Raw genomic sequence first — 27,491 nt, 5'->3', positions numbered from 1 at the left:
AAAAAAAAAAAAAACCCCACTTCAATGGCTCCCCAGGGCCTACGTAACTAATACAAGTGCCTACCAGTCTCTTACATTTCGTTGTCTGTTGCTGCTATGCTTTTGCTTTTTGATTCAAGTTCTGAGATGGGGTCTCACTATGTAACTCAATATGAAACTCTTGACAGCTTCCTAGCACTGGGACTGCACATGTCCCTGCTTGACCACTGTTTTCTCTCAGGAATCCTCTGACTCTCGGCCCCAGTGATGTCTTAGTCATACCCCTCTCTCCTACGGCCTCACCCGACTGCCACTACTCCTGAAGCCAGTTTCTGCTGCACTAGCCCCCATCCCTCCCTTTCCTAAGCACTGCACTGGTTTGTCAGGGCTCCACCCCAGCCTTGGGGGAATCTCTGCTGGCTTTTACCCAGGGTAGGCCCTTCCCCGGGTTCTTCCTGGAGACATCGCTTCCATTCATTTGTTAATCACACTAGTCAGTACTTCAAGCTGGTGCTCCAACACAGGAGGTAATATTATTCCACGGCATAAATAAGAAACTGAGTCACAGGGAGCTTCAGCTTCAGTCAACCTTGCTCGGGTGACTTCTGAATGAGAGGGTGAGAAACAGTCTATCCAAAAAAAAAAAAAATCGGCGAAGTGGTGTAACATAGGTAGAAGCCCCTTCCAGGATCAGAAGATCCCGGCCTAATGCCATCATGTCCTGGACATCACATTAGGGCTTCTGGGTCCCTCACTAATTCACCCAACAAAGAGAGCAGTGAGCAAAAGAGCCAAGACCAGCTCTGGGCCTGGGAGGCATCCAGGCCGGCTGGCCCTCCTCCTGCGGAGCCCCAACTGTGGAATTGTGCCTGGCTTCCCAAGCCTCCCTCTCTCGGAAGCTAGCCCTCAACCCTTCCCTTCCTCCCACGGTGTTTGTGGTTTCCAGTGAGCAGCATCCTTCCACATCAGCCAGCCCCAAAGGGAATCTTCCTGCTCAGTAAGATACTAGGAGATCTTTAAAAACACATATTCCCTTAGCCAAATCATCCTGAGAAACATGAGGTCGTCTTTCTTTCCTATATAACTTGTCTGGACCTCAAATTCTCATGAACACAGCGTGACCCTCCTACAAGACCTGCCAATTTCTTCTCTTATCTGTTCCCTAATCCCTATGGGAACTTAGAGCAGTCTCTGAGAAATGTTGCCTCCTCACCCCTCAGGAAGCCCTGGCAAAGTAGGGAGACAGATTTGGCTGTACTCTTCTTTGAAGAGTTGGTAGAACATCTGTAGAACTTAACATTAAAGCAGGCCAATCCCAGCCTGCCAGCCCCTCTGGGTGCAGGGTGGCATTCACCTTCGGTGTCCGTCTTCCCACCTTTTGCTGGAGAGTGGTGGTGACTGCATGCTGGTGATGCCAGCATCTAATAGGACCTCAACTGACTTTAGGCTGTGCTGAGCTGGGAGAGCCCAAAGCAAGCCAGACAGTTTTCCACACAGATTACTCAGTCTCCTGCACCATTAACACACAACTTGTCATGGTAAACCAGAACGTAGGTGTATTAAGCTGCTGCTCTGGAACTACACAGCGCCCCACTCAACAAACTCTGTGACATCACTCCATGGGGGAACAGAACCTCTCTGTTTACAGACAGGGAAATTGAGATGGTAAAAGGGAGCAGACACTTGCCTATAGTGGCTCAGCCAGGCCCTGACTCCCAAATACACTGGGGAGGTGACCTGGGCAGAGTAAGACCACAACGGCAGCTCATGTGACCATCAACAGGAGCAACAGGGTCTCCCAAAGGGAAGGAGAATGACAGAGGGCTTGTCAGAAGTGTCACATCTGTGCTGCTGGAGCTGCAGCCCCAATCTCTCGCTCCGCCCTGGCTAGAGGAAGGGTGCTCACCCCAGATTGGCTACCCCACCAGACTATGCTGCAAGTAGAGATAAGGTGCCCTGCCTACCATCTACACATCACCCTGTGTAAGACCCAGTCACCCTAAAAACCCCATTTTGCTCCTGGACTTCTAAGAAATCAGGCCTGAGCTGCCAGCCTCTGAGACCCAAGTCCCCATAGGACCTTCATCTAGCCCCACTTCCAAGCAGGTCACCCTCAAGCATCCTCTACACTCCTTCCCCTATAAAGATAGCTCTCTGAATTCTTCCAGTCCACAAAGGACTGAAGGGGACTCGCTGTAGGTCCCATCTAAATTGAGCCTGTCCAACAGGACACAGGTCTAAATTCACTGCACAGACAGTAACCAATAGATTAGCAATTCTGCGTTGCATAAGCACTTAGAAATGCAGAGTCTCAGTAGCGCATGGTGCACACTTTTAATCCCAGCACTCTGGAGACAGAGGCAGGTGGATCTCTGCAAGTTGACAGCAAGTTTGGTCTAATTAGTGAGTTCCAAGACAGCCAGAGATACACAGTTTAGACAATGTCTTGAAAAGAAACAAAGAAACAAACAAACAAACAAAACAGATTCCCAGGCCTTGCTTAAGCAGCCAGGACTGACTTGCATTTTAGTAAGCTGAACAGGTGGTGCATCTGTGTTCATGTTTGAGAACCATGTTTTTTTAAACCACAGCTCTAATCATATCAAGACTGCCATGGCCTAGAACCTTCAGTGGTTTCCTGGAGGCTGGTTTAAGTCCAAACTTTAAAGCTGGGCAATCAAGCTTTTTCCCTGACCTCCCTTCCCATCCTGTAATGCCACGAGTCAGTCCCCAGACAGACTTCAGGACACCCTCAAAGCACTACATCTTCCAGGAAGCATCTCTGAACTGCACCTGGCATAGCTCTTCTATTTCCTGAACAATGAGGACCACGCCCTTTGTTCCTGTTGCCTATGAACACCAGACTGGGCAGGGAAGATTCCAAGTGCCAATGACATCGAAGAAGTCCCAGTGTCCAGCTCAGACTCTGCCCTAGCCTCCAACTCAGCAAACTAGGATACAGGCATAAATAGGCCTCCACCAGGAACTTCCTGACAACTACAGCAATGTACTTGGTGTGTGGCTCAGTTTCCCGAAATGCTCAAGAGAATGTAGTGATCCTACTTTCTCTTCTTGGGAGGAGATGGAGGACCTGCCCAAGTGGAGAAACAAATCCCTAAACACTGGGGCTCAGAATTTGTAATAAACATTATGTCTGTGTGGTCAGCAGCCCCTCTTCAGCCAGTCGGGACCCTAGGGGTGGTCATGTCTGGAGGCGTCCCTGGAAAAGGCTCACAGACACTGCTGCCCTGGCCTGGGTCCCAGAACCCACACCCCTGAGAAAACCCCTAAGAGCAGAGTCCCACAAAACTGCTGACCTCCACAGCCTCCAGGGACAAAGAGACAATGGCACCCTCAATCCTCCTCTGTCCCTCAGCTCTGTACCACATCTAACCCACCTCAGACCCCAGCGAGGCGCCAGAGCCAAGATGGGAGCACTACCTCACTGTTCTAGGCAAAGTCAGAAAGAGGCTGGATGTCTGCAGAGCTCTACTGAGCTCTGCCCTCTCCAGGGAAGGGGAATTCAAAGAAGCAAAGACAGGGACATAAAAAACCAAGAGGTGACATTCTAATTAGTGTTTAGAATCACAGAGTTCCCCTCCCCCAAACCCTGACATCAATGTACATGAACCTCAATTCCTTGACGTGGGTTTGGAATGTATTCCAGAAGAGAAAGTGAGGTCAGAAACAGAGACTTGGCCGCCCACTCTAAGCAAGTGTTCCAGCTTTAGAGGGTACCAGGCACCCCTGCAAGGCAGGAAAGGCCCTTGCTTGTTAAGAAGCCCTCCACTGGCCCAAATCCTAGAGCCATGGGAGAAGTGGCCTGGATTCCAGAGCCAGATCTCTCACTCTGCCACTCTCAATCGTAATACTGTGCCTCCAGTCTGCCCTCAATCAAATGGAAATAAAGGCAACCAGGTAAGTTGCTAAGAGCATTAAAAGAGTCAATATCTTCAGAGTCCTTAAAACAATATCTAGTGCCCACTGAGCACACTAGAACCTTGCCCTACCCTCTTGCCCTTGGCTAGATTTCCCCTCCTCAGGATGTCCTCTTGGCTCCCACCTATGCCAGTTCATAGCCCTTTCTAGATATGCCAGCCTCAGATATGAACTGTCAGCTACTGGCTCCAGCACTTGACCCACAGTGTGACCTTGGGGTCTATCCTAGGTCCCCCCTTCAAGATCCCAACTCCCCTCCCTTCCCTATCAGTGGTCCCCTGGCTCTCCCCTTCTACCCTGAAGTGATGGCCCCATGACTCAACACTCCATTGACTGTTCTGTACAAACTGGAAAAGTGTGGATACCAAAATGAGGGTTCATAAAGGGGCACACCCCCAAACCCAGCTTCTTCCTCTCGACACCCTCCCACCCTAGGTCTGAGCATGCAGCAGCCACCCAAGGGAGTAGGTTGAAAATAAATCCCAGGCTGTCCCCATGTCCTGAATTAGAGAGCCTGCTTTCTACATAGCTAATACCCACTGCTTCACACACACACCTGGATGTCTAGCCAAGAAATCAAAGGAAACCACTTAGCTGCAATTGATATGCAGTTACATGTGATTGGTCTCCCCTTGTTAGACAGGAATGACCCCAAAGTACCCATATCTTCCCTGCTTCCCTTTTTCACATCCTACTGGCTGGCTCATATTCTTGCATCAATTTTCACAACTGCTTTTGTGGAAACAAAATAAAACCTTCAGGATCACTTAAAGCTACAGGAGTCTCCTGTGCTAACTGTAATGCCCATTTTTTTCCAGTCCAGCCCAACCTCATCCTTGTGGATCAAGCTTTCCTGAGTGTTACCTACAGAACACCAAGCAAGATACCTCAGGTATAGCCATGGGCCAACCAGTCAAGGTTAAGAAGCCAAACAAAGTTGAGACAACTATAACTAGGGTTATCAACTCTTACACATAGTGAAGTTACATATACAATATACAATCAAGTTCTACAATGGATCATGTGTAGAAGGGGCCCTCTACATGGGCTAGTATGGTGTCCTGGGAAGGTACACTTAAATTTAGAACTGAAAAATATAAGCAAAGTATGACCAGTAAAAGCACCAGGGGAAAAAAAATCTTCAAGTCATAGAAGATACCACAAGCAAAGCCCCTGGGGTCAGGAAAAAGCTTAGGGTATTGAAGAGATAGAAGTGTCTGACAGGGAGAATATAAAGGTGTCAAGAGTCAAATAAGGCTAAGAGGTCACAAAGGGTCAACTAGGCCAAGGGAAAGCTCTGAGATTTTATTTAAGTGTAATAAGAAGCCATCGAGGCATAAAATGATCTGATCAAAATGTTCTATGTTAGTCTTGCTGCTCCGTTAAAAATAGATGCAAAGAAGGTAAGTGTGTGCACTGGGAGAAGGCTACTACAGTATTTAGGGACACTTAAAAGGTGACTGGGGTGGGGCAGTAGCCTGAGGCAAGGGTAATGGACCCTAGATGAACTCTGCAAAGGACCAAGAGGCCTTGTTCTAGGACTGGCTGTGAAGGGTGAGTGGAAAGGGGTCCGAGCTGCCTGTCCTAAGAGATAGATTATCAGCCACTCTCAGAAGTCATGACCCAAGTATTGTCAATCCTGCCTCCAGTATTGTCAGGATTCTGCTTTGTCCACATTAAGACATCAGAAGACCTGTAGGATCCAGCTAGGGCCAGAGACAAGATCTGCCACTGAAAACCATGAGCATGAAGCCACTTAAGATCTTTGAGTTCTGGGCTGGAGAGATGGCTCAGTGGTTAAGCACACTAGCTGCTCTGCCAGAGAACCAAGAGTTAAGTTCCCAGCACCCACATGACAGCTTACTTGTAATGCAGTTCCAGGGATCTGACAACCTCACACACATACATGCAGGCAAAATACTAGTACACATAAAATAAGTCAAAAACAGAGTTCTTTGTATTCATAAATTAATTTTTTAATCATAAGAAAGAATAAAAACAGGGGTAGAAAGTGAACAGAGGGTGGCAAGAAGCTCAGTCAGGAGAGGAAATGCTGAGAACAGAGCCCTGGGGCCCTCAAGCATTTAACAGCAAAACGAAGGGGAAGGGGACAGGCTAGGGCAGGCTGGTAGAAGGGAGGACTGGGGCACCCAGGGAAAGATACAACTCTAGGACAGAGCTTTCTAAAGACACTGCAAGGCAAGCAAAACCTGCTAGGGCAGCCCTGGATGGACTGCAGAAAGTAAAGGGTGCCTGCTTCTTAGGGGCACTGCTAAAGTCAGAACTTTCGAGGAGATCCTTGTGATGGGAATTGGGTCCCTGGCTGACAGGGGGGGGGGGGGGGCCGCGGGGATGAGGTTCAAAGCCAAACAGGGAGACTGTGAAATGAAGAGGGCGGACAAAGACTGTTCTCAAAACCTGCTGGGTAAGAAATGCCAGGGACATCTAAGGGGATGGTCACAGGGCCCAGGAGGAAGCGCAGCCCTTCAAGCCCTGTAATGCTCCTTCCTCTGTAAGAGGAAAGGGACAGAGGTAGCAGAACACAAATAAATGAGGGCCATTCAAACACTTTCTTGACCTTCTCTTTACCCCCAGGCCCGGGTGATCTCCACTCAGCACCTGCTGTTTCCCCCACAAGATCGGCCAAGTGGACCCCAGGCGGGACGTGCCACTATCAGTAGGTTCCTCCAACAACCTGTGGGCACGGCTCACGAAAGGGCCAGCCGCGGCGTGGTTTGCTCAGGTGCAAGATCCAAAAGGTCCGCGCACCGCTCACCTGCTCCACCGCCGCGCCACCTCCAAGCCGGCGGCCGGCCTCGGCACCCCTTCCCGGCGAAGCGACTGCTCCCTTCCCTTCGTCAGCCTGGCTCCGGCCAAGCCGGGCAGCCTGCAAGCCCCGGGGCAACCCGCGGGAGAGCGGCTCCCCACTCCTCCAGCTGTCCCAAGGAGACCCGCAGACGCCGGGCCGCCGCCGCCGCCGCAAGCTGTGTTCCCTCCCCTCCACAGCGCACACCCTCCGGGCCGACCGAGTGCCTCTCCGGCTTTGTCTGCGCCGCCGCGCTGGGCGTCCGGAGGATGCGGCCCGGACCCCGGGGTCGCGGCCAGCCCGGGCAGCCTCTTCTGCCCGCCGCCCGCCGCCGGCCTCCAGCGGGAGCCCCTTGCCTACGAGGCTCGGTGGCTGCCTGCGCCCGGGTCGGGGAGGCCGCACGGTACCTTTCCTTGCGGAGCCCGGGAGCGTCTTCGCGAGCGGCCTCGGCCTCTCCGCCTCCCCTCCTCCGCAGCCACTGGGCTTCCTCCTGCAGCCGCCGCCGGGACCGTAGGGCCGAGCCAGCCGCCGGGGCCTGTGCGGGGGCCCCGCTCCGCCTCGCGTCCCCGGCCCACCCCGCCTGGGTGCTCCGCCCCGGGCCCGCCCACCGGGGGCGGGGAGCCCGAGGCCACCCAGCCTGGAGTTGCCTGTGGCACAGCCACCTGCGCTCCCCTATCTCGCAAAAGGGACGCCTCACCCACCTATCCGCCTAGGAACAGAGCCAGCCCCGCGCCGCCCCGCCCCGCCCTGCAAAGCCGACGAGGTCTTCCGGCACTGTCAGAGCGCTGCGCCCGCCTCAGTTTACCCAGACTCTGCCGCCCTTTTGAAAAGAAGGAAGGGCCCCTCTTGTCCTGGACTGTCTCTCGTCCTGCAGGTCTCAGGTGGGTGCCCGCGGGAACCAGGAACCTCAGGTGAAAGGAAAAGAATGCTCACATCCTCTCAGTGCCCAGCCCATGTCCTGAAGTGGCCCTTTTTAAAAAGTGTATTTCCCTAGTAAAACCCTCAAACTTTTAATAAAATCCAACATTAATACTAGCTGGCACTTTTTCCTTTTTTCAAAAAAAAATTATAATTGGTATCAATTATTTTTAGCGGGCGAAAGTGGCACACGCCTTTAATCTGGTGGTTCTTCAGCTTCCTAATTCTGACACACAGTTCCTCGTGTTGTAGTGACCCCCCCAACCATAAAATTATTTCATTGCTACTTCGTAACTGTAATGTTGCTACTGTTATGAATTGAAACATAAATAAATATCTGACATGCGACCCCTATGAAAGGTCGTTGGAACCCTAAAGGATAGTAACCCACAGTTAAGGACCACTGCAGAATCCCTCTAGAAGCAGGTGGATCTCTGAGTTCAAAGCCAGTCTGAACCACAGAGTAAGTTTAGGACAGCCAGAGTTAAACAGAGAAATCCTGTCTTGAACCACCCCCAACTCTCCCACACACACACAAAAGAAAGAAAATTATTATTATTTTTTTTTTTTTATTTTTTGGTTTTTCGAGACAGGGTTTCTCTGTGTAGCCGTGGCTGTCCTGGCACTCACTTTGTAGACCAGGCTGGCCTCGAACTCAGAAATCCGCCTGCNCCTGCCTCTGCCTCCCGAGTGCTGGGATTAAAGGCATGCGCCACCACGCCCGGCTGAAAGAAAATTATTTTTATTCATCTCTGCACCTCCTAATCTATTTTTCATGTTTTGCTGGTACTACACCAGGTCAACACTTGGTCCGAGGGAATACAAGCCCTTGGTGGCCGCAGAGCCCCTACTCCAAACTGTGTCTCAGGGTGCCCTCCTCTGATTTCAACCTGGAACCAGGCAATGCTGAGCACAGGTCGCTGTAGGTTCAGCCAGGAGAGATCCTGGATGCGGATCACATACTCATGATCCCAACCTCAGAAGGCCATGTCCGGGGGCCACAGAGTTCAAGGCTAGCCTTGGCTACATACCAACCTCAAGGCCAGGCTGAACCACACAGTGAAGCCTGCCTCAGAGAAGCAAGGAGTGGAGATGTGGATCAACAGCAGAACACTTCTCAACATATCCAAGGCTCTGGGGCCAATCTCCAAAACTGAATTATTATTATATATATAATTTATGTATATGTATATATATATGTGTGTGTATATAATATTATATATGTATAATATATTATATATGCATATATATATATATATATATATATATATATATATGGCCTGGAAAGAGAGGTAGCCCTGCAGAAATGGCTCTGATGGTCCCAGCCAAAGGGAACCACCTAGGAGCCAACTTGAGTAGGGGACAAATGAATTTCAGGTGAAGTTTCTTCTGTCAGAAAGGGTCTAGTCATTCACCAAACTCAAAGTCCCTCTTCCCACCCCTCTTTAAAACACCACGCACTCCTGGGGTTAAACTCAGGTACACACCATACTCTCCTCTGTGGCTCTGTCACCCTCCACCAAAGAGTGGAATGGCTATGGGTGACTTTAAGGGCTAAAGCCTCTGTGTAGTTACTTGGTCTTAGGCAAGTTACTTAGTGTCTTCTTGTTTCCGTTCCCTCCTCCTTAATAAATAATACCTGCTCCAAAGGGTGGTATTACACAAAAATATTAATCTGATCTGACTGTTTAGAAAACTATTCAAATGGTTTGCATGCAAACAAGCAGCTGAATTTAGTTACTCGTACAACAGAAAAGCCCAGCAGTATAACTGACTCAGGTATGCAATGGCCCAAATAAATAAATAAAAATTCAAACCTGCTCTTCACAATGAGAACATGTCTTCAGCAGCTCTGAGCTCCATCCCCACAGACCTCATCCTCATTTCTTTCAGTCAAATAGTTGGCTCTGAGTGGTTCATACGTCATCCCGAGGCAGTCACTGAGGTGTAGCCTGGAGCCAGGCCATCTATTCTAAGCCATATGGATAGGGAGGGAAGAAGAATAATTACAGGGCCCTGTTTACTACCAGAAGGTGAACAGCCCCAGAGCTGTGTGCCAAGCTTGTACTAAGTTCCCCTCCAAAAGCCATTAAAGATACTGGTGTTCCAATTGAGACAGATAAGAAAGATCCACCTATTTCTGGTGCACTGCGGGTGTTAAGCATTGTTAAAACTGTTTTTAAAGTTGCTATTACCAGCTGGACGTGTTGACACGCCTTTAATCCCAGCACTCCAGAGGTAGGCAGATCTCTGAGTTTGAGGCCAGCCTCAAACTGCAGAGCAAATTCCAGGACATCATGGACTACACAAAGAAACCTTGTCTTGGGGGGAAAAATCACTATTACTATTAATGATGTTTTAAAGTTCTTGTTAAAAGTATCACTGATATTTATGCCCTTGACAGAAAGATGTTGGGGAGTGGGGAGATCTTGCTCCCTACTTAGCAATTATTGGATTCTGTCTCTCTGGCTTCATTGCTTTGAGCAAAAGGCTGCCAGTCAAGCATCCAACTAGACTACCCTTAGGCCAGTTGAGCTGTTTGGAACACTGCATAGACGCAAAGAATGCCCTGGTTTTTCTGTCTCCTGAAGGCACCAACTCAGGCAAGATTGTTTCCGTTTGTAACAGACTTTTTGCTATCAGACGCCCAAATGAACTCAGATGATCCTATAACCATCTCCTCCCAGGACAGAGGGAACACACTTCCCCTAGTGGCCTGGCAGAGGCACTGTCATGGCCTATGCTAGATAGACAAAAATACCCATTTGTATTATGCTGTATTATGTATTATGTGTGCTACCATTGGTGAAGACACAAAGCATCATTTATGCATGAGACATTCTGTCGTTGGTCCAAATGCTCTTTTTCTAGCTAGAGACAGATTTGGGATTTGGTTCTTGATGCATCATCTGAGAGATGCCCTCCTGTGCTCCCTCCACTGGCTTTGCAGCATTAAACTCAGTAAGAGGCATTTCTCAAGTGGTTTTGTCTACTTTTTTTTTAAGATTTATTTATTGATTATATGTAAATACACTGTAGCTGTCTTCAGACACCCCAGAAGAGGGAGTCAGATCTCATTACAGATGGTTGTGAGCCACCCATGTGGTTGCTGGGATTTGAACTCCGAACCTTCAGAAGAGCAGTCGGGTGCTCTTACCCACTGAGCCATCTCACCAGCCCGGTTTTGTCTACTTTTAATGGCACTGAGAGAAGCAGTAGGCACAGTAGGAGGCAGTGATGGTAACACTGGAGCAGTCGTTAACAGAGAGAGAGAGAGAGAGAGAGAGAGAGAGAGAGAGAGAGAGAAAGCTCACCAGCCTTGTGGCTCCAAGGCTGGGCTCTCCTAAGCCTCCCGCAGCTAGTATGCCTTTTCCTTTACTCCTGGCTCAACACTCTAAATCTTCCCTTGGCTGAGTTGCCCAGTTAACGTCTCCTGGATCAACACCCTACATCTGCCCTCAGCTTAGCTGCATTTCTAATCTCCTGCCTGGGGAAGGGACCAATGGCCACTCCACCTGAGATCTCTCCCTCCAAAGCATCTCTCCCTCCCTTTCCCCACCTGTGTCTCCTAACCTACTATCAGGAACCTAGAAGTCCCACCTCTTCTGCCCAGCCATTAGCCACCAGCATCTTTATTGATCGATTAAAAACCAACTGGGGAACAGGATCTTCAGAGTTCACATGCAGATTCCTGACCAAAGCATCAGAACCAACCCCTACACATAGGTGTGCCCTCCTCTTATTCTATTTTATTTTGCTTTTAATTAATTCCGTAGGTAGTCAAGTTGACCACCAAAAATAGGCATCCTAATACTTGCAAAAAGATCCCCAATGCAGTGGACTGGCAAGAGCAGTAACACGAGGGGATCCAAAAGCTGCCAAAGATCACAAGGGGAAGCAATTACCTGTGATTTTTATCTGGGTAAGACAAAAGGACTCCAACTGGACGACTGTCGCACAAGGTGCCAGACGTTTTAGAATATCTGTCTGTGTTTGAGTAACTTCCCACGCCACAAATCCTTCTCTACATCCCTGCTTCAAAGCCAGAACTGCTTTTTCCCAGGCTCCTTTGCAGCTAAGATGATCACATAATACAGACACTGCCAATGAGATAAATCACTGGATGTTTTTATGTAAAAGGAACTAATCAAGAGCCAGAAAACCCAGCATCTATTCAGACGAAGAGCAGCAAGGGAGAAACGGTGGCTTTAAGGACAGTGGTGGGAGAGGTACCAAAGCGCTTGCCACAATACAATGCACTTTCGGAAGTCTATGACCATGTAAGTCCTCCAAAACCCAGTGGCTTAAGAAAAACTCTTATTTCTCACAATTCTTTGGGTCAACTGGACCCAGCTGGGCAGATCGGCTGCCATATGGTATCGATTAGGCACAGCAAATGGAAATCTGGCTGCAGCCACATAGAACATGTCCACCAGAATAGCCTACACTTCCTTATAACATGGCAACCTGGTTTCTCACTGGATGAAACAGAAGCTGCCAAGCATCTTAAGACATAGGCCCAGGTCTGCCAACTAATCATTTCTACTGCACTCTATGCCAAAAGTCAGAAAGCCATCTAGGACTCCAAAAGAAAGGTAATGGAGGGAGGAAAGAAGGGGAGAAATGATGTAATTATATTATAATCTCAAAAATAAAATAAAAGATAGAAAGAACCAAAGGCAAGTACTTGCAGTAGAATTGAGCATTTTCTAGGACCACAATTACTAATTAGCACAGATTTGATGGTTTACATAACAAAGCTCACTGTCTCAGAGCTGTGGCAGGTCCAGGAGTCAGGGTGTCAGCAAGACTGGTTCCTTCAAGAATGGGGGGACCTATCCTACACTTCTCTTCTGGCTTCTAGAAGGTGCAGGTAACCACTGTCTTTCCATGACTTCCAGATCCATCTCCTTGGTCTTAGCTATCATCTACAGTGGCCATAATAACTTCATTTCACTTTCATTATGTCTGTAAAGAATAGGGCATAGTGGTGCATACCTTTAATCCCAGCACTCAAGAGGAAGGCAAAGACAGGCGGATCTCTGTGAGTTTGAGGACAGTGTGGTTTACATAGAGATGTCCACCATAGCCAGGGCTATGTAGAGAGACCCTGACTCAAAAACGTGTGTATGTGTATATGTATATATATTTTATATATTTCCAGAGTACATATATTTCCAAATATATGTGTGTGTGTGCATGTGTGTGCATATATATGTATATATAATTTCTAGGGATTAATCTTTTTTTAATTAGGCCAAATACTGTCAGACTTGGAAGTACTGGAGAATAGGATTCCAACATACCATTTTTGGGAAACCACAGGCTGTCATGTAACAAATATGGACAGAGAAGTAGCAGGAAGCCTTGGCAGCCATCTTTGCAGTAAGTGACAAGAGAAGAAAGTTCCCGAGGGATACCTTGCTCTTATCTTTAGGAACAGAATCCTGGGGCAGATAGGTTTAAATTAAGACCAGGAACTTTATAACCAACCCTAGCAAGCAGTATCAGCAGCAGCCCCCTTGATTACAGACTGTTTCTTCTCTCCCACCAGAGGAAGCAGAAGAGACACACGGAATGGATTTCCCCTCCTAAAAGGAAGTCAGGACTGTTTGACATTTCCCCCTTCCAATGTGGTGCACAACCAGGTCAGACAACCAGTGGCCTGCAGAGCTCTGGATGACTGTGGGAACCCCAGACCTCCCTCAGGTTATTCAAAGCCTCTCACCTCAATTACTTGCTTACATGAGTGTTGTTTGTGCCCTGACTTTTTATCTGACAATCTTTGTTTATTCAGACCCTTGTACTCAGAATTTAGAAATTTGGTCTTGGGCAAGAATCACGCCTCCTTGTAAATGGCGGTCACCACCACCATCTATCATTCCATGGTCATGTCCTCTTCCTGCCACCTAACCAGAAATTTTCATCCACTTATAGCCTAAATCGTGGCCATTACTTGGGATGGGGGGCGGGGGGAACAAACCTAAAACAGGGACTAGAGAGATGGCTCAGTGGTTGAGAGCAGTGGCTGCTCTTCCAGAGGACCCAGGTTCAATTCCTAGAACCCACACGGCAGCTCACAATTCCAGTTCCAGGGGATCTGTTAACCCACACATAGACATATATGTAGGCAAGACACCCAATGCACATAAAATAAAAATAAGTAAATCTTTTTTTAAAAAACCTAAAAGACAAAACAAAAACCCAACAATGAGAAAAAAAAAATAATAAGGAGGGTGCCTCAAATCGCATTAATTAAAAGAGTCTCAACCAAGGGGAGGCAGACTGAAAGAGGATATGGGGAAGGCACTCGCTCATTCGGCTCCTTTACTCATATGCACCCAACTACCTCAAAAGAAATAGACCCATGGAATGAGAGGCCTTTCGATGCTCCCACACCACGCACAGCTCTTCTCACTGCTGAGGTGTCCACACTTTCTGAAGAGCTGTGCAATATGCACTCGGTCAGGAGGTCTGTTCTGAGTCCTGAGCCATGCCCACCCAGTATGCTGGCCCACTGACGTCATCAGCACAGCTGACCGTCTCAGACATGGGTGCATACAGAACACGGAACATCCTAGGCTCCAGTGTAACAAACAAATCTGGTCACGGTGTGTGTCAGCATCCCGACGCTTCCCACACGCGGGGGTCTTGTTGATGATAGGCTTGCACCACAGCCTGTGTGTCAGTGCGGAGTAAACAGGATGGGCTGATGCCGGTGCCACACACCAACTAAACAGGAAAAGAAGTACTCAGCCCACACGAGGCCATGCTCAGTCATGGAGGAGAGGAAGGAGGAGGTGGGTGGGGTAGATAGTAGTAACACCAGGCGAATGAAGGCAGAGACAGTGAAGAAGTCAGACAGGTAGGTGGGATCCCAAAACCAAGGCTTGGGATGTTGTGACTATACTTTCTGAGCTCTTACTGGTCACTCAAGCCCCTGCCACTAGGTCCCAAAATCTAAATCTAACCTCCTTCTGTTCCATCCCTGTTGTATTCCTTGTCCCCTGGAGACCCCTACATGTCCTTCTCCCACCCTTTGCCAGGTCTCTCTCAAGCTTTAGAGCATCCTGAAAGCCCTCATCCTCGGGACTTCTCTCTTTGGTACCGAAAAGTCTCTCCCAGAGTTGTTTCCAGGTTTACTTTTGCACCATTTTGGATGTCTCCTTAGGTGACACGATATCTCCATTTTCATATAGGAGCACTGAACCCTTTGTCAGTCTGCCCAAGGCCACCAGCACATTAAGAACAAATTTCACCTCCTGGGCTTAAGTTTCAACCCTCATCTGATTTTCTGAGGCCACATCTAGGTGGTCTTTTTTGGCTCACCGCCCCTGATCTTGGTGATAATTGTGCTTTGATGGGAGCACCAGAGGGCTCGTGACTCAGGTAGGAGGATAGGGCTGTCAACTTCCTGGGAGAAGCACTTACCCATAAACAGAGCATCATGTGAGTCACTAGCAGGACCGGGAGGCTCTGAATCATCCTTGAATCTGTTTCAGCTGAGAAGGAGAGTACTCCTGGAGGATAACAGCCTGTTCATTGCTCTTCCCCCAACAGCACTGGGGGAAGAAAGCTGGAATTGAGCCACGTAAGAAGGTGGATCAGGCCCCAAGAAGGTCCTTGTGGCTATCCTGAATGGAGAAACCTGGGAAGGAAGGACAATCCGGAAGTCTTTCAAAGCACAGTGGGTCAGGGCAAAGAGCAATACATAACACTCAATATTCAAATTCAGATTCAAGAGATGTATAGAAGAATGCATTTGAAAAATGTTACTTGCCTTGCAGTGTGTGTGTGTGTGTGTGTGTGTGTGTGTGTGTGTGTGTGTGAAAGATTTATGTTGTGATCATAAAAAGAAAAAGAGCTATAGGAATATGTTTTGGCCTAGCAACAGTTTGAGAATTCCTTTAAATGGCAATCTATTCCCCATGTAGATTTATAGATGATGTACTGGCTATTTTTGTGTCAACTTGACACAGCTGGAGTTATCACAGAGAAAGGAGCTTCAGTTGAGGAAATGCCTCCATGAGATCCAACTGTAAGGCATTTTCTCAATTAGTGATCAAGAGGGTAAGGCCCCTTGTGGGTGGGACCATCCCTGGGCTGGTATTCTTGGTTCTAAAAGAGAGTAGGCTGAGCAAGCCAGGAGAGGCAAGCCAGTAAAGAACATCCCTCCATGGCCTCTGNATCAGCTCCTGCTCCCTGACCTGTCTGAGTTCCAGTCCTGACTTCCTTTGGTGATGAACAGCAGCATGGACGTGTAAGCCGAATAAACCCTTTCCTCCCCAACTTGCTTCTTGGTCATGATGCTTGTGCAGGAATAGAAACCCTGACTAAGACAGATGAGTAGGAGGGCAGAGCACCAGAGCTCAGAGCACTAGGAAAGGCCACCTGGGAGGACGGCTGCCCTGCGCGCCTGGACTTGCTCATGCATATGCCCTTGGCTCCTTCCCCCTCATTCAGTGCTTCTAAACTTTCAGAGACACTGGAGGGCTTGTGAGAAACTGAACCAACCAGACTGCACCCACACAGGTTCTGGTTCAGTGAGTGGGGGAGGGGCAGTGGTCTGCACATCTGAGTTCCCAGGTGCTGCTGAGACTGCTGGACCATGAGCTCACCTCGAGAGACACAAGTGCAGGTGGCCCTCGACCTTTGCTCTCCTCACACACCGCGTAGCTAAGGACCAGGGAGGCTGCTTTATAGTCAGGCTTTATATTCAGGCCTCGAGGCTTCCCAGAGCACAGCCCCTTCCGCCCACTGTCCTTCTCCTGGGAGTTGTCTTTCTCAGTCTCTACAGTGACTTCCTTTTACTCTCCTAAGTGTTCAGAAGCCTCTTAGATCCCCTATCCATCTTGTGACCCAACTTCACACCCCACGGAGAAAGCAGAAGCCATTGTTAGCCTTTCTATTGCAGTGCTAAACATCATGACCAAAAGCATCTTATAACTCTCCGCCCCCATCTCTGAGGGAAGTCAGGAACTCAAAGCAGGGACCTAAAGGCAGAAACTGAAGTAAACGTTAAGGGGGACCACTACTTACTGGCTCACTCCTCCATGGCATGCTCAATCTGCTTTCTTAAACAACCCAGGACCATATGCCCAGAGGTGACAGCAATCCCAGTAGGCTAGACCCTCCTACATGAATCATTAATCAAGAAATTGTCCCACAAGCTTGCCCATAGGCCAATCTGATGGAGCCATGTTCTCAACTGAGGTTACATCTTCACAGATGAGCCTTGGTTTGTGTCAAGTTGACAAAAATCAACCAGCACAGACATGAGCTTCTCGTTAGCATATCTCCAGCCTCACCCATGTCAGGACCAAAGTCTCTTCTGGAAAGTACAGGGGGTGCCCTGCTTCCACCAAAGGTCCTCACACCATCCATGTCCCTCCTTCAAGTTCTCCCCCCTCTCCTGTTTAGTCCCGCCATTCTTTCTCCGGTAAGCCATTCCACATGCACAAAATTTCATCTAAAAATAACCAAGGGTGGGAGTGTAGCTCGGTAGTAGAACATGCCTGCATGCCATGCACAGGGAGTGTAAATCAATAAAAAAAAGTACCCGAGACCACACTCAATCTCAGACTCGGTCTCCAGCTGCCGCACCACCACCCCCAGTTCACAGCAGAACTTTCTTCAAAGTGTTGTGGGAGGTTCCCTTCACAAAACACCAAACAATCTCACATGGCCACATCTGGTAACTGTTGCCTCAATGGCTGCCTTCCACAGGGAAGGCTTTCTGCTTGTGGCTAATTTTAACCCTATACTTTCTTGTCTGCTTCACCTTCGTGGACACCAGCGCTCCGTGCTATGGGTAGATGCTGACCTCCAACACCCCTTCCTAACATGTTCTCTGGCCTCGTGGCTCCAATATGGCACCTACTAAGTCTTTACTGACAGCTTGGCTTACTACCTGATCCAGCTACCTGAGCATTTTAATCTTAGCATGTCCCCAAATCAAACTTTATTCCCTTTCCATGTACATATTAAAATGTATGTTTATTAGGGCAAGTGAGATGGGTCAGCTTTGAAAACCTAAGAACCTGAGTCATATCCCCAGGACCCACGTAAAGGTAGAAGAAAGCCAACTCCACAAAGTCAGCCAACTGAAAAACACACCATGGTTCACATTATCTCCCCCACGGTAATGTAACTAGTAATTAAGTATATAATACCATATTAATAATATAATTTCAAATGTATAGTTCAATAGCATTGAATATACTCACAGTTTGGATAACTATTTTGTCTACCCACATCCAGAACTTTCCATTGTCCTAAAGAAAAATCCTGTGTGCATTAAACGCTAACCCCAGTCTTGTCTCAGCCTCTGGTAATTGTAATTCTGCATTCTGTCTCATTAAATCTCACAACTGTGGGCAGCTCGTAAAACTGGAACCATGTGGGTTTTGTTTCTGTGTCAGCCTGCCTGCCTTTTAACTACTGCAAATTCCACTATCACCCAACTACCCCAAAACACTTTCCCCAGACAAGAAAATTAGCTGCTTCCAGGAAGTTTCTGGGCTGTTGATGTTCAATTTGTTTTCCATTTGCTTCTATGTCATTGCTTTAAATTGGAGGAGGAGGAGGAGGAGGAGGAGGAGGAGGAGGAAGAGGAGGAGGAGAGGGGAGGAAGAGGAGCAGAGGGGAGGAGGGGCAGAAGGGAGGAGGGGAGGAGGGGGAGGAGGAGGAGGAAGAGGAGGAGGAGGAGGAAGAGGAGGGAGAGGAGGAGGAGAAGGAGAAGGAGAAGAAGAAGAAGAAGAAGAAAAAGAAATTATAATAATACAGAGCTAGAGAGATGGTTCAGCAGTTAAAAACACCCATAGAAGACCAGGGCTCTGTTCCCAGCACCCACATCTGCCAGCATACAAGCACCTATTCCAGCCCTAGGGAATATGATGCCTTCTTCTGGCTTCCATGGACACCTGTACTCACATGCAGAAAGAAAACACACACACACACATATACAAACACACAAATAATTAAAACTTTTTAATAAAAAAAAAGAATTGCCAAGAAAGACATGGCAGTCACTTGTCAAATGTGATCCTTGCTAAATTTTATATTTACATTATATAACATATAGTATATATTTTTATATCATTTGCTAAATGTTACATCATTTAAGGATTTTTATGAGCATAGGGAAGAGGGGGTGGTCAGGACCTAGCCACAGACTAGAGTCACTGGTGTCCAGGAAGTTAAGAGAGAAGACAAGAGAGTATAGGGTCCAATTAGGCACAAGCAGAAAGCCTGCCCTGTGGGGAGGCTGAAGTTTTCCGACGGACTGAGAGAGGCAACAACTCCTATATTTGGCCACGTGAGATCGTTTGATGTTTTATCAGAGTGCTTCCGACGGAAGCCAGGTTGTAGCAGGTTGGGCAGGAAGGAACAGGTGATGTAAACCCTCTTGTTTATTTCTTTTATGTGTGTGTTTGGGGCGTGCCACAAATGCAAATAGAGATCTGAGACATGAGAGTTCCAGGGACCAAACTCAAGTCATCAGACGTGATGGCAAGTACCACCTCACTAGCCCTGCCTACTCATTAAATAGGTAGAGCTATGGGATCACAAGGACATGTCCCTAGGGACTGCATTTCTCCCCAGTCCTTCCTGTTACTACCCTACTCTGCTCCCTGTGTGCTGTGCTGTGAGCCTTTCCACCATGATGGACGAAAACCATATGTAAAGGAAATCTTTCAGCTGGGCAGTGGTGGCGCACGCCTTTAATCCCAGCACTCGGGAGGCAGAGGTAGGTGGATTCCTGAGTTCAAAGCCAGCCTGGTCTACATAGAGTTTTAGGACAGCGAAGGCTACATAGAGAAACCCTATCTCAAAAAACAACAACAACAAGGACAAAAATGTCTTTCTTCCCTTAAGTTGCTTATGTCAAGTATTCTGTTGTAGTGATGGGAAAGTCACACAGAGACAACACATCAGTTCCACATCTGCTCGGTTTATTTTATTATTTAAATTTATACCCTATTTCATCTAACCTGATTGGTTTTATAATATATTATTTTGAGATCTATTGAAAAGAAAAATAGTGGGCCAGTATGAGTATGAGCAGCATGTAAACACATAATACTTGAAATAAAAATTTTTGAAAAATGTAACAATAATTTTAAATGTTGTCAACGAAACCATGATACAATACAGTCTTATCTATTGTTTTAAGCATATATATATGTGTGTGTGTGTGTCTAAGCTGCTGAGCCATTTCACAGGTCCATGACATGACACTTCCCAATCTTAGATTTTTATCTCATTGAAAGAGCTTTTCTGCACTTATTTAAACAATTGTACCTTTGAGGATACTTCATTAAATCTAAAATGCCTTCCAAGTTAATATGCAGCTTCACTTCAGAGATCTTTAAAACTAATAACCTTTTGTTGTTGTTGTTTTAGTTTTTTGAGGTAAAAATTAATAGAAAGTAAAGTTTTCATGTATGTTCTCTGACCCCTCCCGATCTTTAACATTCTTGGGATAATGTGATGAGCCCAGGTTAATAACTAAAGACAGGTTTCTGTTACAGCTCATTCTTCATATTGTGTGTTTTATGACTTTTGACAAACATGATTAACAGTCATCTAGTTGTTGGCTAGACTTAAGACAGCTTGACACTGAAGTGGAGGAATCCCAACTGAGAAAATGACATTAGAGAATCCAGCTGTGGGGCATTTTCTTAATAAGTGATCGACAAGGTAAGGCCCAGCCCATTGTGGGTGGTGCCATCCCCAGGCTGGTGGTCCTAGGTTCTATAAGAAATCAGGCTGAGCAAGCCATGGAGAGCAAGCAAATAGGCAGCATTCCTCCAAGGCCTCTGCATCAGCGCCTGCTTCAGGTTCCTGCCCTGTTTGGGTTCCTGTCCTGACTTCCTTTAATGATGAACAGTGCTGTGGAAATGTAAGCAGAATCATCTTTTCCTTTTTGGTCATGGTGTTTCATCACAGCCCTAAGACGTACACCACTGTAGTTCTTACAGAATAATAGTTCCGCTATCCTAAAACTCCACTCCAGCATGCCTCCCTCCTTTAGAGACCCTGGCAACTACAGATCATTTCGCTGTCTCTGTAGCTTTGCCTTTTTTCAGAGCTTCACAGTTTGAATCACTTGCCTTGTCCACTTGCCTGGTTCCTCTCCTGCATTTAACCTCTCAGTGGTGACATAGTCTTTACAGTCCTGAAACGTCCTAAGTGCAGTGTCTGCTCGTCCTACCAAGTCACGGTGCTTTTGGTAAACTTACTGTACTTTTAAACAGCATTTGAAGGTATTTTCCACACTGGAATGCTAAGTTCCTGAGTTGCTCGGGAGGTTATCCTGTATCCTCCTATGGATACAGGGGGAAGTTTGATCTGTGGGAGAGAAGGGTCAAATGCGTTCATCTGATCCCGTACTTAGCAAAACAGGTGGGAAACTCATCAGCTCCAGGAGGAAGAGGACTGAGAGGAACTGTCTGGGAATTCCACTGGACAGCCACAAATGAGTCTGGTGTGGGTGGGGGGCGGTGAATCATAAAGTAGATTGCGTGAGCAGCTGTGGAACTAATGATGTATTGTTGTCTACGTGTGACTTGGCATCTCTGTGACAGAATACATGTGCTTCCGTGTCAGAGACTGGGGTAGCATGACAGCCGAAGGCTCCTTCTTCCTCTTGGCTTCTTCCCTCTTTTGTGAAGGGATCATTTTACACCTAGTGACTCACGAGTTCCACAGCTCTCAGCACACTACACAGTTGTATCATACAAGCAATATACAAAAGCTTCATCGCCACACAGAAGATTTCCCCCTCGTCCCTCTGTAACCACCCCACACCCTGAAGATCACAGAGAGTACCTGGTGCCATGCAGCAGGCTGCCTTTGGAATCTTGTCTCTTTCATTTAGAAGAATGCATTTGAAAGTCGCCCATGCTGACATGCCTGTTGGGAGTTCTTAGCCTTTCCTTGGTCGTGCTGAGGATGTAACCCAGGGCTTTGTGCTGGATGGGCAAGTACCCTAGCCCTGAGCTCCATCTCCAGCCGGGTACCATCCTTTGATTGTGCAGTAGCATTCAGTTATCCAGATGCACCCCAGTTCCCTCTCTCACAGCTGAGGAGCATTTAGATGGTTTCCTTTTTCAGGAGACGGTGAGTGAAATCACTAAATACTTAGATATAGATTATGTGAGGAGATACATGTGGGATTCATTCTCTAAGTTCTGTTACTAGCTTTTGTTGTCTTGGCATTGAGAGATGGGTGGTCTCATTTAACCCACGCTGGTCAGGAACTTGCTAGATAGCTGAGTCTGGCATTGAATTCCTGATCCTCCTGCCTCCACATTCCAAATGTCAGGATTGCAGCTCTGGTAAGTAAAAACTTAACTCATGGTAAGTTTTTCTCTTGGATGAATCCTAGGAGTTGATCTTATAGTTGTTATGTGAAAATTATGAATTACTTCTCAAACATTCATTGATACTCTTGAGAACCTCAGGTCAGCTTTTTTTTGTTTTGTTTTTGGTTTTTTTGTTTGTTTGTTTGTTTATTTGTTTGTTTGTTTTTGTTTTTTGAGACAGGTTTTTCTGTGTAGTCTTGACTGTCCTGGAACTCACTTTGTAGACCAGGCTGGCCTCAAACTCAGAAATCTGCCTGCCTCTGCCTCCCAAGTACTGGGATTAAAGGTGTGTGCCACCACTGCCCGTCCGTCAGGTCAGCTTTGATGTAGTAAATTTCAAACTATTTGGACAATGGTTCATGTCAAGAAATAGATTTTATATTATTCCCCCCCCCCCAGTGACTATCTAAGGCAGTACCAGCCAGGAGCGCACAAGCCACAGAAATGGCAGAGCAACTGGGACAGGGTCCTTCTTGCCTCCATCTGCACCCAGGAGGTGGGGCTGTTCTTGCCAGGAGAGAGCTGGTCTCCCAGGAGTGCTGACACAGGTTTACAGACCCACAGGAGGAACAAGCTCCAACCAGAGACAGCAAGAACATCTAACACCAGAGATTACCAGATGGCAAAAGGCAAATGCAAGAATCTTACTAACAGAAACCAAGACTACTTGGCATCATTAGAACCCAGCACTCCCACCACAGCAAGTCCTGGATACCCCAACACACCGGAAAAGCAAGAGTCAGAATTAAAATCATATCTCATGATGCTGATAGAGGATTTTAAGGACATAAATAACTTCCTTAAAGAAATACAAGAGAACACAGGTAAACAGCTAGAAGCCCTTAAAGAGAAACCCAAAAATCCCTTAAAGAATTACAGGAAAACACAACCAAACAGGTGAAGGAATTAAACAAAACCATCCAGGATCTAAAATGGAAGTAGAAACAATAAAGAAATCACAGAGAGAGACAACTCTGGGATAGAAAACCCAGGAAAGAAGTCAGGAGCCATAGATGCAAGCATCACCAACAGAATACAGGAGATAGAAGAGAGAATCTCAGGTGCAGAAGATACCATAGAAAACATTGACACAACAATCAGAGAAAATGCAAAAAGAAATAGATTTTATAACTTATCCCAGTTTTGCATGCCAATCATGTATATATATAACCACAACAGACAGGTACAATAAATTCTAACATTTTCCTGATACATAACTTTTTAAATTCTAGACAGTGCTACTAGATTTAGTTAAAGATTCATTAACTCCAGCTAGAAGTATCGTGTTTTATTCATTACAATTGTGCCTTGGCAATCCCATGCATGTAGACGATGCTTTGTGTCCACTCTCATCGTACTGTCTTACCTCCTGCCCTGTCAACCCTGCCCTCATTTCCTCCATTTGTAATCTCAGACTGGCAGGTGGTATGGAGCCCCCAGGCACATCCTCATTGTCTTTCTGAATCTCCACCAGTGAATTATCTATTAAAACTTCTCTCTACTTTTTGGGTGGAATGTTGAATTTTGATAATTCCTTTTCCTCATCTCAGGGTCTTTAAATGCAAGAGCCATGGAGTAAATCTATCATTTGGCTCCTTCAGGCCATGGTTTTCTTACTTTGGCTTCTATCACAGATTTCAAAATAGCCTTTCTGGTAACAACAAATGTCCTGGCCTTGAAAAGACTTTTATCTCATCAGAGCAAACGTAGCAGTGGCTTCACTTTGTTCCGCAGAAACTCCTGAAAGTTGGTCAAGTAGCAAATCTGTAAGGGGGTGGGGAGGGGCTCAGCACTAAGAGAAACCAGGAGCAGTCACATCTGGAGAATTTTCCACACCGCTTGGTACCTCGGCACCATTTGGGCTCTCTTTACTTTTAGTGACGTTCTTGGGAGAAACGTTTGTATGACTTTATTTCATCTGTCTTCAAAGCTGTTTCAACAAGATATTAAATGCTTCAGACAGTTTCCCAGACACACTAAAAGCGCCATTCTTACCTTCTGCATACTTCCACTACTAATTAAAATGTCTGTCTCCCAAACATAAAGTAACTGCTTTTGAGAATTGATTCAATGAGACCAGCAGATAAGAGGATTTGCTGTGGAACCCGAAGACCTGAGTTTGATCCCCAAGGACTCTCATAGAAGGAGAGACCAAACTTCCCTAAGCTGTGATTCATGCTCTCACACACACCTACAAATAATTAATAAATATAATTTAATTCTTAAAAAGAATCAATAAAATATATATGAAACAAAATTGACAGTAAGAAAGCAAATTCATGATTTCTCTAGGAATAAACTTTTAACAATTTAAAATGTCTTTTAACAATTGAAAAACTACGGTAAGCAAATTTAAGGAATATATGTTATTTGAACAATTCAGTTAGTACAGTTGAACTGAAAGACATTTGTAGAATTTTGCAGTCATGAAAAGAAAAAAATCACTCTTCTTGAATGCCTACATGATATTTATAAAAACTAATCACATAATTAATTAACCACATTAATTGATTAGAGAGTAATTTGCAACCAGTATCAAGGAATGGGCACCAACAATGTTCTGTCGGTAGAAAACAACTGAGTTAGGGCTGGAGAGACATCTCAGTAATTAAGAGCACTGGCTGGTCATGCAGAAGAGCCAGGTTTCATTCCCAGTGCCCACATGGCAGTTTTCAAACATCTGTAACTCCAGTTTCAGGGGATCCGATGTCCTCTTCTGGTCTCCATGAGCACTGCATGCATGTGGACTACAAACATACATGCTGGTGTTAACACTCATCCACATAAGGTTTTTTTTGGTTTTTTTTTTTGTTTTTTGTTTTTTTTTTAGTTTTTAAAAGAATTTATACCAAAACAAATTTTTTTAGCCTAAATGTGGTGGTGCACACCTTTATCTCAGCATTTAGGAAGCAAAAGTAAGTGGGTCTCTGTAAGTTCCAGGCCAACCTGGAACTTATATAAACTTACATAAACATAGATATAAATAAACATAGATAGCAATAGGAAGGGAGAGAGAGATGAATGGATAGATGAATGGATGGATAGATAGGTAGATAGATAGGTAGGTAGGTAGGTAGATAGATAGATAGATAGATAGATAGATAGATAGATAGATAGATAGATAGATAGAGATTTGTTCTATAAGTTCTATAAAGCCATTTGCACTTGTGTGTGCTGGCAGCCACAGTGTAGAGAAAGTCAAAACCCAGCAATGACAACTCCTAGGCCACACCTGAATTCATTCCTAACCAACAAGTGGCAGCTGTGGGTTCTATGAGGCACAGATGGGACAGAGGAGGTGGGAGAAGGAACAGTAGAGAGCACCTTTGCCTATTTTATGTGCCTGAAGGTTCGTGACTTTGGCTTAATCCTGGTGAGTGCATGAATGGCCACAGAAGGTGGCAAGTGTGTTGGACTTCTGTATCCTTATTAGAGTCAGTGATTGGTTTTGGATGACCATTGGGGTGGTAGGCAGGAGCAGAAGCTCCAGGTGAGGTGGCTGCTACCACATCATAAGCTTCTCACCGTCAACAATCATGGCAGTTGAAGGCACATAGCCCAATCCAGTCTATGCAACATGGTTGGGGCACCACCAATGACTACTATATCGAGAAGTATTTTAAATTAATTTCTTTTTTTATATTTTATGTTGTAACAGAGCCCCAGAACTTAAGGCCCCAGACCTTAGCACAACTGATTCAGGCTGTAAAATTCAGCACGTAGACAGCACCACCTGCCAAAACTAAAACAAAGACGAAATCCATCAAAGTTCACAGTTCTGTAAAAGTCTCTAAATATACTAACCTTACTTTTTTTTTTTTTTTTTTTTTTTTTTTTTTTTGCTTCTATAGGTCTTCTCTGGCTAAACTGTTCTTGTTAGCTTTAGTATGTCAACCCAGGGCATAGTTTTTGTGCTTAAAAGCTTAACCTTGAAGGTAGGGAAGTATAGAGAGGGGAATCAGATATAGTAGCCTGGAGGCCAAATGTACAAAAGGAGCAGGTCACCAAAATGTCTGAATTATATAGGGAAAAGCCTCTAGGGGAAGGGCAGCCCGATCCCTGGGCTGATAAGTTCAGGGTAGAGGGCAGGGTATGCCAGCCATATCCTGTAATAGGTATGGACTGAGGGATGCTGGGAGAACCTGACAACTAGGTCTGTCCACTCTGGCACCTCAGCCTTTTGTCCCAGGTTTAAAGCTAACTTCACATTTGGCTTTTATGCTATCAGGTTAGATCAGGTTAGCCTCTGTATTTGAGATGTAAATTTTCTTCCTAATCCCTGGCAGTGGGGTAGGGATAGTATCCAGTTTAGAGGCCATTGAGGAATGGAACTCCCTCCCACCTGGTATCCATCCCACCACTCCCACCCCTCACCCCACTCCTCCACCTCTGTGTCCCTGACCATACTAGAAAGAGAAACATCAACTTTGTTACTTCTTCAGACTTAAATTCCGCAGGGAAGGGAGAAGGGCCTTTGTTGAGGCCCATTAAGGAAAGTTACTTCTTCCTGGTCAAAAGAATAGAACCTAGACTCTACCTTCAGGCACTGGAAAAGGGATGTCCTGGACTGTCCAAAACATTATAACTATTGTCCCCTCCCATAAGAGTTAACCCAGCTAGGCCTGTCAATCATCTGGCCAAGGAATGCCTCTCCGGAAAAGCCAGGCTAAGGCAATGAGAGGGATAATCATCCCCGTAATGAAATACCTCCCAGAAGCCCCTCTACTTTAGTTTCTTTTCCATTGCTGTGACCAAAGCAACTTAGGAAAGCAAAGGGTTTATCTGGCTATATTTCTAAGTCATCGTCTATCACTGAGGGAGTCAGGACAGGAACTTGAAGCAGAAACCATGTAAGAACACTACTGCCTTATGCGTAGTGGCTTTCTCTTTATTTCAATTTGTATTTTACATTTTTATTTTATTTTACAGGAGCACATGTGTTCCACTAGGAACATGTGGAAATCAGAAGACAGCTTACAGAAATTTGGTTTTCTCTTTCTACCGTGGGTCCCAAGGACTAAACTCCAGTCCTTCATATTAGGTGGCTAGGGCCTTTACGCTGCAAGCCATTTGCCAATCCCTTAAGCTAGCTTTCTTGTATACCCCAGGACCATCTGCCCAGAAAATGGTGCTCTCCACCATGAGCTAAGCTGACTTATATCAATTAAGACAATCAAGACAATCCTTCATAGGGACTAGAGAGATGGCTCAGCAGGTAAGGGCACTTATTGCTTTTCTAGAAAGCCCAGGTTTGGTTCTCAGCACCCACATATCAGCTTTAAACTATCAGTAACATCAGTTCCAGGGAATGCAACACCCTCTTCTGGCCTCTCAGGGTGCCAGGCATGCATGGAGTGTGTGTGTGTGTGTGTGTGTGTGTGTGTGTGTGTGTGTATACATATTTGTGGACACCCTCTTCTGGCCTCTAAGGGTACCAGGCATGCATGGAGTGTGTGTGTGTGTGTGTGTGTGTGTGTATA

General features: G+C 46.3%; 1 protein-coding gene across 3 annotated transcripts in view; it reads right to left on the bottom strand.

The window, feature by feature from the left end:
• Smox (spermine oxidase) overlaps positions 1-7,322 on the bottom strand; it is a 34,243-nt gene extending 26,921 nt beyond the window's left edge. For 2 of the 3 annotated variants that reach the window (XM_021184582.2, XM_021184583.2), the window contains exon 1: positions 7,132-7,306. The gene's annotated coding sequence lies outside the window, so the exon portion shown is untranslated. Of the gene's footprint in view, positions 1-7,131 lie in introns of all 3 variants that reach the window. The other variant, XM_021184579.1, reaches the window with a different exon arrangement.
• Between the last annotated feature and the right edge of the window lie 20,169 nt (positions 7,323-27,491).

Source organism: Mus caroli, chromosome 2, assembly GCF_900094665.2.
Source record: "Mus caroli chromosome 2, CAROLI_EIJ_v1.1, whole genome shotgun sequence".
Lineage (NCBI taxonomy): Eukaryota > Metazoa > Chordata > Mammalia > Rodentia > Muridae > Mus > Mus caroli.
The sequence above is the reverse complement of the archived record's forward strand: the minus strand, read 5'-3'. Positions and strand labels throughout refer to the sequence as shown.